Below are 13,994 nucleotides of genomic sequence, written 5' to 3'. Positions count from 1 at the left end.
ACCCTATTTCATTTCTTTTTTTCTTAAGAAGAATATGTAATTTTTCTTTGCCTCCTCAGGGAGGGTTGTTCAGAGAGTTCAGGAAATCAGAAAGGGATCCAACAGGATAAATAAGAATGTCTTCAGTTCTCTGAGACACAGCTCTTAGAGTTAATAATGATAATGACAATAATAAATACTATAAAAGGGAGTATTTCATGGCTTACAAAGGCTTAAAAGGCACTATCCCTTTTAGACTTTGGATTTAATAGCCCACTGTGAGTTAGAGAAGATAACATGATTCCCACTTTGCAGCAAGTTTAAATGGTATTCCTCAGGTCATACATTTAGCAAAAGGCAGGCAAGAATCTAACACAGGTTTTCTAATGTCATTTCCAGTGTTCTTCCCCATGTGTGCATTTCTCTTCTTTTTGAAATAAATTCATTTATGTTGGAAAGTGTTTATCACTGAGATCCATGTTTTCCAAAGAGTTCCTCACAGAATCATAATTCTATGGGATGTCATAAAATTTGACAGAAAAAAGAGCATAATAAGCTTGGGAAAATTCTAGGTTAAAACATATTAAAATGCATTATTCCTCAAAGCATGTAACCTGCCATTGCAGAATGTTGCATGCTGGCTCTACATGAGCATACAGCATCTCCCAGACCAATGAGACTGTGGAATACACATTATATAGCAGATGTGTATGCAGTGTTTCTCAAACTTATGTTACTATAGGATCATTATACTAATCAACATCTCTTGCAATGTGTGTCCTAGGACACACGTGTTGGAGAATATTGATTGCCACCAGTGACTTCTTTCTCCCTATCAAAGTGGTTCGTATTATGGATACTTGCAATAGTGTGTCTTTAAATTAAATGAAATGATGCTATCACAGAAAATACATCTAACTTTAATACCATCACAAAAGAAAATGTTAACTGTCTTATTACACCCTACTGGTATTTGAAATTGAATTTGGTACCTGACTTATTAATTCCTTTTTACAATAGTTTAACCCATATAAAGAAGTATGTGATTTCTATCATTTAAACCCTATCAGTAAAAATGATCATTATATCTTTTTAACAGAAAATATTCTCTTCAGATTTATAACTTGCATCTGGCAGAGAAAAACTGTAATTTATACAGCTCATTACCACAATGGTAACAAGAATAAAAGTCACAGCAGACCTCAGAATATTATAAAACCTATTTAAAACAAGTCCTTTCTAGCACTGGGTTCTACCTGGGGAAAAATATTTGTTATTATGTATGTGTGTGAAAGGAAGAGTTTGAGTTTCTATATGCTGTAGGAAGTACACATCAGAGATGTGTCAGTATGTGTTAAAGAAAATATTAATAAAAGACCAAAATCTGTCTTCCAATCCTTCCTTCTGTATTTCCATGTTTTTAAACTAGAAATTATTGGAAAGAAACATATCACCAGCAATGATCCTGAGACCTTATACCTCACTATGTAAAGGCCATACCCTCATGCATCCTACATGATAGATCCAGAAAAGTGTGGGTTCAATTAGTCAATACTTTCATGCAGAGTATTAATAATCCAAACTGCATTCATTTTGTTTTGTTCTGCATCAGAAACTCTGCAGGGTCTTTTTGATAAAATTGGGAACCATTAGATAACAATATAACAAACAAAATACCAATGTAAATTCTTACACTATAGCTGTTTGCAGTGGCACGTGTCTGTAGTACCAACTACTCAGCAGGCTGAAGTGGAAGGTTTGTTTGTGCCTAGAAGTTCAAGGCCAACCTGGGCATCACAGTGAGACCCTAGCCTTTAAAAAATAATAATAATAAAATCTCTTGCATTTAGTTATCTCAGGTACTAAGTAATGCAAAATCTATGTATATATTTTGGTAGAGGATTTGAAAACCTAGCAAAAATTGTAAAAAGGATTTTAAGGGATAAAACAAGTAGACAAAATAGGACTTATTAGGAAATATAGCATAAATTAAAAGTCTGTTATAGGCTTTTTTGCTAATTATTATGAAACACCTGCCAATAGCCAATATGCACACAAAAATTTCCAGCAGAGAATGATTAAAAGTAATTATAACAGGTGTTTATGAGACTGGGAAATTAGAAGAGAGACTTTAGATTATAAATTAGAGAGAAGAAATCTTTTCCCAGTTCCAAAAATGTCCCTGGATTCTGCAAAAACTTGAAAATGGAAGAAAAAGTTTATTCAAGTTTAATGAAACAAATTCCAATTCCATTCCAGAAGAAGATGCCAGGTATCAGACTACACCAGTATTATTCCAAGGAGTAAAATAGCGAAAGCACAGTTCAGTGAATTAATGTTTCTTTTGAGGGTGGCCTTGATTAGCCCATTAGCCTTATAGGCCAACATGAAGGTTAAAGTTAGGATTCTGTTGGGTTTCCGTCAGTAACCAGGAAGGATTAACCACCAGAGTACTAAAAGTCATCACTATACACAGACAGACTTTGCAACTATTCCTCTGAAGATGGCTCCAAGAGATTACCTGAGAAATTTTATCTGCATATTAAGATGATCTTTGTTCACAGTGAAGTTCTGCCCCTCACCTTTCTGGAATTTGTTGCCACCTCCTCCAAAATTGCCTATATCTCCCTTTACTCTCACTTCTATGAGGAAGGCATTTAAGCCTTAACTGTCTGGTCTTTTTCTGCATCTTGTATTTGTGTAACTTCTGCACACACATGTGCTTTAATAAATGTGTGTGTCTTTTCACCTACTAACTCATTGTCAATTTATATCAGCAGACTAATACCTTCAAAGGGGGAGAAAAAAAATTCCCTTTGCACCTATAATTCATAAATCTTATTCAGATTTATTCCACCTGTAGCTGTAGCATCCAGCTCTGATTTTCATTTCAGGTTTTTCAAGCTCTGCCTCTTCCCTTCCACCAAGAAATATTCATTATATCATCAGCAAATGAACAAATGAATAAATACATTAAAAAATAAAGAAATTGAAGACAGAGGTAGTGTCTCAGACTTATTTTCCAAGTAATTATAAACTGATAGGCTCTAATTTGACCAAGACGTATGGTAGATAAACATTTTATTTCATTAAAATCTATTTTATTTCATCATGAATAATCTGTAGAAGCAATTGAAACCATAATGCATTATCTTCTTTTCAAGAAAATTTTCTTTTTTTCCTATTTCATAAACTGTATGCAACATTTTATAACTCGGCATATATTCTAAATCCCTCTCTATTTCCATGGTAGACATCAATTTTTAACTCCCAGCAGAAAATAGAGGTATTGGCAAATAGTCACTAACTACTATTCTAGACACTGAATGTTTTGAGTGTATTTTCCTAGTTAGCATAGTTACTCTGTAAACAAATACATTGAATAGCATGACAATGTATTAATTCTATACATGCTATATGCCATTTCCTGCTTCAGATGTTGTTTTCTCTCTAGGTTTTTACTGGTTTCATATTTAAAATTTAGTAAAGTTGCAAAATTCCACAACTCGCAGAAATATTCTATGAACTTTTTGTTATATTAGAAATAAGCAGAAAATGTGAGTTCCTTGTCTGTCAATTATGAACAAATTTTGTCTGGTACTAATGGTTAGTGTTATTTTTTAAAGATTTTAGTCTTATTTAGTACTCCAGGCAAGAAGAGCACTTTGAAACAGTAACGCCACACTCCAGTAGTTTTTAGACAAACCCCACCCCCAATGGACACACAAATGCTTGTCCTGGCCAAACAAGACTGTGAAAGAATAAAATTAAAGCTTACTTACTAGGTCCCTTAAGTCTGAGGAAAAATCCATACTCTATCTTGTTTACTTCAGTGGTGAATATTTCATATACATCAAGACACATTATAGTATATCCAAAAGATGAAGTATAATTTTTCACTTGAGGAAAAAAAAAGGATTCTTCTATCCTGTGGATTTGTAGTTACTGTTTTTCTTTAGTATGACCTCTAAAGGTTGATTGCGGTAAACGCTTCTTTGATGAGGACTAGGAACTTCATTAGCCAAGGTCCCAGGTGGCCTATCAAGTATGTTATTAACTCAACTTTGACTTAAGAAAGCAAGGAGGCACATTCAGAACAATTGAAAGTTTTCAAATAATTCTATTAACAAGAAAGACTATTTACTAGCAAGCTTTTTTGTGGCTAAGAATGCCTGATAGGACGTGATGGTAAAAGTCATCTATCAGTGGAGTAAGTCTTAAGTTCTAGGCTCCAGGTTAGCTATAGTTTATAAAATACACAAACACACGTGTAAGAACCTCCATTGATGGTGGTCAGAGCAAGTAGTACTTGGCTTGTTCTCTTTGATCTGAGTATTCTATCACCAAAGGCCAGCGTTCAATGTTCCCTACGCATAAGGGATGTGACCCATCATTCTATAGTATATACATTGCAGCACATATAGAAATGACTCAGAATCAGAAGGAACAGAAACTCTGCTGACTGATCTTATTTTAGCAAAAGTCCAATTCTCACCTTCTGCTTATATATCTCTGTTACAGAGATATATTTAGCTCAAGGGTCTTTTCTTCTCACTCTCACCAATTTTCTTTAAGAGTTGGTCTTCCGTTTCAATTGAGTTATTTTGATGATAATGTTTCCTTTAAGATGATTATTTGTTTAAAGTTCAAGCTAATAAAAATAACTTATCCCATCAAAAATATTCTGGGGAGCAGAACAACGTTTTAGGATGTTAATTGCTCATGTTACCAGCCATCCATGAAACACATGCTGAAAATGCTCTGACAGGCTCCAAAATGTCTCTTGCAGCAATAAATCTTTTACAGGTACAATTATGTGGAAACAGAAATAAGAAAAAGTACATCCAACATCTGGAGTCAAATGGTTTACTGAAGTAAAATTACAAAATTAAATTTAAATGAATTTAATTAAAAGAAGAGAGAGATCTAACTTAATATGGACATTCATCATGTCCTCATTGAACTTTCTTCTGGCAGCAGAAAAATACAATAAGGTCTGAATACAAAAGTTGGATCAAGTCTCTAATGGAGTGTGAAAAGATGACCAAAGAGACACAGTCGTGCAGAATATATTCTCCTTTTCTCTCTGCCATTTTAATGACACGGAATACCCAATTGTTTTGAAAAGATAGTATCAGTCAAGAAACTGAGCTCGGAAACTTATCTGTTTTAACTGTCTCCACTGATTGGAGTTTCATTGTATATATTTCATCATCCAAAGGTGATGATTACTAGGTTTGGTTTTTAATTCAATGATAACTGACTGAAGCCTAGAACAATACACAGTTAAAAAAAAGAAAAAAAATCCAAAAAAGGAAAATGTTAATTTTAAAATTAACTCATTAGTCATTTGGTTTTCATACTTTAGAAATAATAATAATAATAATAGACCTCCTTGATATTGTAGTTTTGAGTTCTTACTGTTCATTGAACATTTTCTGTCTTCCTGGTTCTTAAATGTTCTGTGCTTTGCCCACATACGAAGGAAGATGTGTTAAGAAAAAAAATTATATGCTATGAACCCACATATCTATAATTATGTGAAAATAATAGAATTTTATTTTATTGAATTTATAGTTTCTAAAAAAAATAGTCAAATGACATTTTATCCTTTGGTAGTCTTACACACTATGGACATTGCTAGAGGTTTAGTTTATGAAAATGTTTACCATCAACTGCCACTCAGATTCCCATCATCTCATCTTTCTTCTCCACCCCATAAATATTTCATTTTTGTCATACATGTCATTGGCACCTTTCCTTCAGACCCTCCTTATCTAAAAGAAAAGCTTCTAACACTTCCCTGTCCCAACTACAAAGCTAATCTAATATGGCACACAACATATCTGTTGAACAGAAAGCGAAGGCAAAAAATTCTTAAGCAGAAAAATGAAATAAACAGTTGAGGATATGAAAGAAACATAAAATATAAAAATTAACCTATCATCTCAGGTCAAAACAAAGCAATAGGTGATCAAATGTTATTAGTGTGTATTTGATGAGCACCTATTATTTATGTGCTGAGCACTTTCAAATACATTAGAGAAGTTAAACACAACAAACCTTGGATAATAAAGCAGTATATTTGCACTTCTCCAATATCTTCATAATTGTATATAGCTGCTAAGTAGGAGAGCCAGAAGTTAAATGCCAGCCCTTTGATGCAGCTTCCAATGATCTTACGTCTATATCACACTGCCTCTGAAACTGCAGGTGGTGAGAGTCATATTAAGGGAGATTGGGGAATATGACAAGAAGATTGAATCTGTTTCAGAATGGGGGTAGAGAAATAACTGGCTATATGGGTAAGAATGAATAATGAATAATTTTAACTGTTATGAAAAGTTCATTCATCTAAATCAAGTGTTCTTCACTGACTCATATCATTCACTTCCCATAAAAAGCACAAAAATACTATACTTTAAAACCCTTGCGATAGCTCTAAATGGTAAGAAAAGAAGAGAAATAACAATTTTATGGTTCATAATAACCCCAGTGGTACTGATGGTCTGTGTCACTAATTGTGATGCTAAGTCTATTCATATCTATTTGATATGTACATTTATTTTCTCAGAGAAGTGAATAGCTGACCTGAAGACACAAGTAGAAACGGCTTTAGTTTTCAGAGATAGTGGACCTAAAGCTTTAGATTTAATTACAACTTTCATTTTAGACCCATAAAGTGACTGATCATAGGTAGTGCCTCCAAAAACCGTATGAATATTACTATCCCTCCCAAAATGATGTTGATTTTAGAACTGTCTTAGAAGGAAAGAGGAAAAGTTAAGAGTCATTTATGATGTAGCTATAGTTATTTCTCGCATCAGTTCTGCAAAGACAGAGGTTCAGGACAAAGGAGAAGGTCACCTGAATTTATAAAGCACATACCTTCACCCAGTTCAGAACACACGACATTGAAGATGAGCAAAACTGTGGAGCAACCAGTATGCACAGAATAAGAGAATGCAGTACTTCTGGAGACAAGTAGCGACAATGGTCTTGTAGACAGTTATTCATTCATCCACACTGCATCAAGGTGTGGGGCAGGTTGGGGGAGGAAATTAATGAGGAGGAAGGAAAGGTTTATAAACAAATAAATGGAAGAAAGTTAGAGCAAAGATCACAAAAGAATGCCATAAGTAGCAAAAACTGGTTTCACAGTTAAATCTGTATTTGACGGGCCAAATAACACAATGTTCTACTGATAAAGGGAGTAAAAGGAGTCCTCTGATTAAAGTTGAACCATTGGGCTCTGTAATGATGAATTCAGAGGGCCCCAGCCTGTTCAGTATAAGATCCCTAGCAGAAGTCCCCTGCTTGGCTCAAGAGAGTATGTGCTTAGAACATGTTTTTGGAAAGATTTGTCTTACCACCCCAAAACTTTGCACAGAAATCTCCTAGCCCTCAACACTCACAGCCTCACTACCACCATCTACCCTGGACTAGCAGGACGGTTATCATCAGGCCTCAGCAGGTCAGTCACCAGACCAAACAAAGACTTCCAGGTTGTTTTTTATCCCCTCTTCTCAAATCTCCATATGGCTTCTTTCACTACTTGTTCTAATCTTGGCTCTATACTTCCTGAAAGCCGTTAAATGAATCCCCTGGAACTTCAGATCAATCACCAGTAAAGTTACTCACTCTCTACCTCCTATGGAAACTTCCCTTTTACCTCTTGGCACTTAGTTGAAGCCTAACTTTTCCCAGCTAATACTCTTTCCACTAAAGTCCTTTCAAAAGGTAGCATTTACTTTTCTAGATACCTCTTGTTCATGCTCTTAGTCAAGGTCAGCTTTTCCATGTAGGTATAAAACTTTATCCTCTCCTGTCTTCCTGGAATTATTGAAATAAATGTTCTTCCAACTTATGTCTTCTATACCCACCTTACAAGTTGTTTCCCAGTCTGCTATAGTCTGAATGTGTTTCCCCAAAATACTTACGTTGAAATCCTAATGCCCCAGGTGACGGTATCAAAGGTAGAACACTTGAGAGGTGATTAGGTCATGAGGACCGAAGTCTTGTAAATGGGATTATTGCATGTATTTATAAAATCCCAGAGAGCTCCATTGCTCTTTCTGCCATGCAAGGACACAGAAAGAAGGATCTGTCTATGAACTGGGAAATGGGCCTGCACCATACTGTGAACTTGCTGATGCCTTGATCTTGAGCTGCTAAGCCTCCAGGACTGTGAGAAATAATTTTATCTTGTTTATAAGTCACCCAGTGTATATAGTATTTTGTTGTAGCAGCCCAAATGGGCTAAAACACACCTCAACATGGTAGCCAAAATGATCCCTGTAATGATTCAGCTTGGATGGATTCCTTGCTATTTTCAAATATGCTAAGCACTCTTTTGTCTCAGAGCCTTTGGGCCTACTATTTTCACAAAACAATGCTTAGCAATTTCTAGGTGGTAACCAATAATATTTGTTCAATTACTAAATTTCCAAAACCACAAAGGCATGAATGATTAGGAAAAAAGAAAACAGAAAGTTATAAGTGTCTTTCACAAGGAAAAGTAATATTTAGAGATGTCTATTCTTTACTATTACATCTCCTGTTTATGAAATCAAGATTTTAGGGGGCTCCAAGGATACAATAGTTGTCACGGTGATGTCATGACAATATGGCAATATAGCTCACTGAGCAGCACACACACACACACACACACACACACACACACACACACACACACTAAACACTAAGGATTAATGCAAATCTTTGCACAATACTAAAGTTACAATTTTTCATCTTAGCAATAATTGTTACTACTTAAGAAAATAGATATTTGGTAGATCTTGTGCTTTCACACAATATCTGAAGGTTTCACTCTTATGATGCTTCCTTCCTACTTCTTCAGACATTATAGTCTCTCTCTTTCTCTTTCACACACACACACACACGCATGCACACACACACACACTCACTCACACACACACTCAGTAGATGGAGACTAAAAGGTGAAGTACATAGCCAAGGAATGGAATGTCAGAGTATGTCTTCTCGCCTGATATTTGAAAGAAATCATAATATGCTTATAAAACTTATGTATCTCAGCTCTCCTTTCCCTTTGTTCTACAAAACAAATACCTATTACCTATTTTTAAGCATTTAAAAGGTTTCCAAGATCATATTTGTGTCTTTACAGTAGTATTTAATAATGCATCTTTAGATATTTAATTAGAATTTTTTGCAGATGGTTGATAAGACAACATACAACACATTATTAAGAACTATTATTCCCTTCCCCTTCAATTTAGTAGAATTCGTCAGTGATATAAAGATTGCCTTTTACCAGAGACTCTCAATCTTTCCCAATTTTCCATAAGTCACTGAGCACTAATGGCATTTTGTCAGATGCAAAACCTGAAAATAAAAAAAGAAAATTTGCTTTTGACTTTATTACAACAGAAATGTCTGAGTGATAGATGGGGCCATTGCAGAGATGGCAGTTCCCGGGTTCCTATTGTTAGTCATGGGTTGTTTTGATCAGCAGCAAAGTAGTAGGGGGTGACTAGAATGGAAAATACTTGCAGTTTTCTAGAGTCTCAGTGAAATGCTAATGAAAATAGTTGAGATTTTGGAGACTCTACCTACCTGAATATCTATCAATTTCCATAATTTCATGACCCCATTCCTGCGATGGCATTTAAGAAAGTTACTTTGCTGCTTATATCTTACCACCACTTTGGCCTTGAGGAGAAACAGAGGTCAATGATCAAAAAGAGAAATTATCTTTTGTAGTTGGGAACACTGAAAATAACAGAAGTAACCTTCTACTAAGAAGGCGATTTATTTAGTTGTTAGTATTATGATCTGTTATGATGATCTCAAACTATAATTTTCAAGCTAACCCAGTGGAAATTTGGGTGGAATCTCTTAGGTCACCATTTCCCATGCTTAAATTTTATTTGTATCTTAATTCTCTTTGGTTATGCTCCCAGGTTTGTCTCAGAATTTTTTTTACCCAAAGAAGCTATAAGTTAGGTTCTACCCAAATCACAGCCAGACTTGAAGAAGCCATTAGTTACTTTTATTCTCTTGGGAGAATAAATTGGTACAAATTAGGATAGATTTTAGTATTCATGAAAGGTACAACTGATGATTCCATGTGATTGGGGGATCTTGGGACAAGGGAAGAGTATCATTAGGGAGGATGGTGGTGCACACAGGTAAGTATCTCCACAGTGGTAACCTTGGGATAGTTTGAAAATTTTATCCCTAAAAAAAAAGTAAGTGAATAATACTCCTGGTTGATATTTCATGTGTCAGGCAATTTCCGTGACCCACATCCATTACGTTAACGTTCTTCTCTAGCACTCTGGATAAAAATTTGGACGACTATCTTTAACTTCATCCATTATTCATTGTCCTTGATTGCTTCTAACATTAGTACATGAACTGGGAGCTCTAGAAGATTTTCTATGTCATGTGTAATTGCTGGAATTTCCTGTGTATTATTTAAGTTATGTTTTCTGGCAATTTGGCTTTTTTCTTAAAAAGGACATGTGATCAGCAACTCTTTGTAAGGGCAAAGACTTTGGTGTGTTCCAGCAAATTGTGTTTTTTGACCCAAGACATTTCCCCACACCACCCAACTCATATTGATTGTCTACAACATTTGTAATGAAACAGAGTCAGAGAGTAAACTCAGGGCTACAGGGGTATATTTGTCTTACAGATCAAACACTTAAAGCAGGATTTATGGAAGCAGAGGGCTGTGGGTCAATAGCTAAAAGTAAAAAAAAAAAAAACACCTGGATTGTAAACAATCAAAGGACTTTCTGAGGTGTGAAGGAGAGGAGAAAGGAGACGGGAGAGTGTGGGAGAAGGATAAGGGGCAGAAAGATACACAGGGCCTGTTTTGGTAAAAAGTCTACACCCGAAAAGAATTAGAAAGGAAGGAGGTCTGAGAAAGATGGATTCACCTCAAGGGTCAACCCCAGAGACCCTTTCCACCCCTCTTGCTGACAGGGATTGTACTGCAAACATTTTTTTTTTGTACTCTCCTATGCTCCCTTTTTGGAGTAATTCTAGGACACCGAAATTTGGGATCAGTGCAGCAAAACCACCAAGAACAGGTTCACATACAAACTAGGGAGAGCTATAATAATTGACTTTTGTTGTTATCATAATTTAATAAGAACAGCCAAGTACATTAGAATTCAGAGCAACTGTAAGCTTTTGTTCAATGTGAAAACATAGACCAGATCGATGAAGATGTTTTTGTGACCTACGTTCAAATCAGACAAGCGCTATTAATAAGGAATCAACTTTCTAGCAATGCTAAATTCTCTGTAGTGATTTCAAATTCCTCATTGTGTCTTATTTTTTAAATCTCCAGATAAATCTACAAAGGAGTAGAGTATTAACCTCATTTTATAGATTAAAAACTAAGGTCTGACATTTAAAAGAGTGTTTAAAATCTCAGAGGCAAAAGGAAAACACATACACACACACACACACACACACACACACACACACACACACACTCAGATAAACCTCTCTAGCTAAATCAGCTATGGTATTAGAATTAAGATCAAGGTCTGTTTCCTAAATCAGTGCTCTTCTGCTCTGCCATTCTACATCAATGTATTCTTTCCCAAACAAGTTTATCTGGTTGACAGAGTGTCCTTATATTGCAGAAGTGGGACAGGATTTAGTATCATTGCCATTTCGCTATAGAGATTAGGAGTTCTAAGTCTAATTTTCAGAAAACCCTCCCATATCCTAAATGATACAAATCAATTTAGTGTGATCTATTGGCTTTCTTTTGTTGACTTTCATTCCTGATAACAAATATCATAATTTTATATTTGGAGTTCAGATGAAATGATGACTTCTGTGGTCCAGGAGTGAGTTATGGGCGGTTTCCATTGAGGCTTATGTTTTCACTAAAGCCAGTCACATGCATGTTACTCTTACTGATTTTCCTCCTTCATATGGCTCAGTCTTGGGAATTTAAAAAATCTATGTTCACCTTAACTCTGGCCCTTCTGATACCTGAGATTTAGTGACTCTAATTAAGATGTCATCTTTCATTCCATGTATATATGAGGAAACCACATAACTTATGTGTTGAAATTAGGTTTTGGTGGTAGTTCCTAGAAAGCACTTTAAAATCATGAAATAAAACATAAAACTCAAGTGCAGAGTTACTTAGTTTCAAGAGGAATGTAATATTAAAATAAAGGAAACTATGGTGATACATTCATTTATTTTTATATGTATAAAAATGTGAGGTTGTATTGGTAGTTCCAGATATCAGTTTAAGTAATGAAACTTCCAAACTATTCACAATCATTTTTCCATTGTTCCATAAATAGATCTAGAAAATGCAAGCTGTTAAATTAAAAGTTATTACAATAATATAACTGAATAAAGCAGCAGGGCAATTTGAGAGAAATACACTAAAAGGACCAACTATGAATACTGACTTTCCAAAATACAACCTTTGAAAATTCACAGATTTAAGATCATGGTCAGTATACAAGATTGGACAAATCAGCCAAAAGTTACATTATGTTCAATGCGCCATGGATCTGCTGCAAGGCCACATGAAAATGGGAAACCAGAAGTATACAGAAAATATGTTAAAATGGTAGTCCTCAGATAACTGTATGTGCTAAATATAGCCTCACCCTATGAAGATCTGACTTACCTTGAAGTTGGTAATGAAAGGGGTATTATTATTCTGAACTTAACCTTATAAATTCAGAAAACCAGGTTCCAAAGAACCGACTAGGGCCTAGATAATCTTGTTTGATTCTGTTTAACCATGTCACGGTGTAATTTCAACTTTATATTGGACAGGTGTCAGGAGACTGTGCTCTCTTTCATATCAACATAAATGTTTTATTATTACCTTTTCAATTTTATATCTTAGCCTCAGATCTAAGAGAGAGCATGTGTGTGTGTGTGTGTGTGTGTGTGTGTGTGTGTGTGTGTGTGTGTGTGTGTGTGTGTGCTATGTGTGTGTGTGTGTGTGTGTGTGTGTGTATGTATGTATGTGTGTGTGTGTATGTAAATAAACACATGCCGAGGAGTGGAAGATTCTTTTCAAAATGGTCTTCCAGTAATACAATTTGCTATCTATTTGATCATCATCAACATCAGGCATCCTTCATTTTGATACCATTTCTTAGCTAACCACAGATTGGGTTATTTTAGAAACCAAATCTCTGGGCTCATGTTAAGGGTATGACTAACCTATATGAAACTGAAAACAGTCACTTTTCTTTTCTTCTCATTGATCTTAAAATTTGTGTTTCTTTGTGCTCTGATAATCATATCTCTTCTGAAGAGAAATAGTTTCTTGCCCAAAATGAAAACCACTACTTCCACTTGGTTCTAATTGTGAAGAAATAAAAAAGTCTAGTTATTACTTTGTTTTCCTATTTTCACCCATTCTAACAAATATTATATTCAGTATTCTACGGATTATAGATTTCTCATGTGTTTGCTATGGTTTTGCAAGGTAGCTGAATAGAGATCTTACTGGTCAAAAGATATTTACTCAAATACCTTTAGTTTTACATTTAGTGCAAAAAGCCAGAACCCAGTAATATTTAATGTCTTTCATTGCTGTATCTTTAAATCTTACCACTGCAAGCAAATGTGAAATCCTTAAATTGCTGGCCTCAGTGTTCCCATGTCAACTGGCATATGCTCAGGTCGGAGATCCTGCCAAAAGTCAAAGAAAAACATTTATGAGATGGAGTCTGATGGATGATTATTCTAATACTGTCTGTCCAGCACTGCCGGCAAGCTTGCCTCATGAATGCCTGCTGCTTTAATGATAAGACCTCTTAAACACAGCTGAAAGCAGTGTACCAGTGGATGGTCTTTTTTTTCCCCTCTGCCCTAGCTAAGAGACTGATTATTGATCTCCACTTAGATGTTCTTATTGAGAACAGGCCATTCATGAATACAAGCAGGAAGAATAATAGTATACTGCATAGGTAGTTTTAATAAACTACCTGTATGAGGAAATAAAGTAACCAATCCAATTTTAA

General features: G+C 35.2%; 1 protein-coding gene across 1 annotated transcript in view; it reads right to left on the bottom strand.

Annotated features, from left to right (window-relative positions):
* SEMA6D (semaphorin 6D) overlaps positions 1–13,662 on the bottom strand; it is a 397,017-nt gene extending 383,355 nt beyond the window's left edge. The window contains exon 1 of the mRNA XM_021714532.1: positions 13,583–13,662. The gene's annotated coding sequence lies outside the window, so the exon portion shown is untranslated. The remainder of the gene's footprint in view (positions 1–13,582) is intronic.
* Between the last annotated feature and the right edge of the window lie 332 nt (positions 13,663–13,994).

The sequence above is a fragment of the Carlito syrichta genome, unplaced genomic scaffold, assembly GCF_000164805.1.
Source record: "Carlito syrichta isolate Samal-C Ts95f unplaced genomic scaffold, Tarsius_syrichta-2.0.1 Scaffold305660, whole genome shotgun sequence".
In the NCBI taxonomy this organism is placed as follows: domain Eukaryota; kingdom Metazoa; phylum Chordata; class Mammalia; order Primates; family Tarsiidae; genus Carlito; species Carlito syrichta.
The sequence above is the reverse complement of the archived record's forward strand: the minus strand, read 5'-3'. Positions and strand labels throughout refer to the sequence as shown.